Source organism: Geotrypetes seraphini, chromosome 10 (genome assembly GCF_902459505.1).
Source record: "Geotrypetes seraphini chromosome 10, aGeoSer1.1, whole genome shotgun sequence".
NCBI lineage: Eukaryota > Metazoa > Chordata > Amphibia > Gymnophiona > Dermophiidae > Geotrypetes > Geotrypetes seraphini.
In genome coordinates, this window is record NC_047093.1 from 25,107,472 (window position 1) to 25,108,236 (window position 765).

Here is a 765-nt window from a genome sequence, read left to right on the forward strand (position 1 = left end):
GGCCCGCCCAAGCTCCGTCCGGCTAAAAACAGGGACAACAAACCCCTTAAACAAATTCCAACAGCCCTACCAAGGGAGATGGGTACAGATCACTCAACACCTGCTGGAGACTGAAAGAAGACTGAGGGAAATAGAGAAGGGAGGATAGTATATACTGTCCCAAAGTTTTGTTTTCAGTCTCCACCTGCTGGTCATGATTGGATATATACCCATTCGTAAAGATTAACCTCTACTGGTCTGGAGAGTGCTAAAGAATATACTTTCACTAGCTCTGGCAAGTTTGGGGGATATTCAGTGGGGAATAAGTACCAAGGGCACTAAAGCTTGTGATCTTGGGGCTAACTTCCTTAATCAGGCTTGTCTAACATAAGGGGCCACATGTCATAAGATTCAATGCCAAGTCATCTACACATAGTCTTCTGCATTCTACCCCTACCCCCGCCCCGGGCAAAAACAGAATTCCCTCTTCCCTACTGTAACACAGCTTCCTGCAAGCTTGAGCCATCAGGCTGCAGTTGAGACCCCCAAGTTATGAGGAATAGAAAATTGCTGAGCTTATGCAGATCAAAAGAATCTTTTGGCAAGCCATGTTCTGGCCCCAGGGCTCTATGAAAAAAGGCAGCTAAAAATGCTTACTGTATAGCTTGCTGTACAGTCTCTTGTCCCCTCCTTATCCTCTCCAATAGAATTAAATTAACTTGCAAGCATGTATGTCCTCAACTATCCTCCCTACCTTCCCCACCCACCAAGCAGCAGACAACAAAC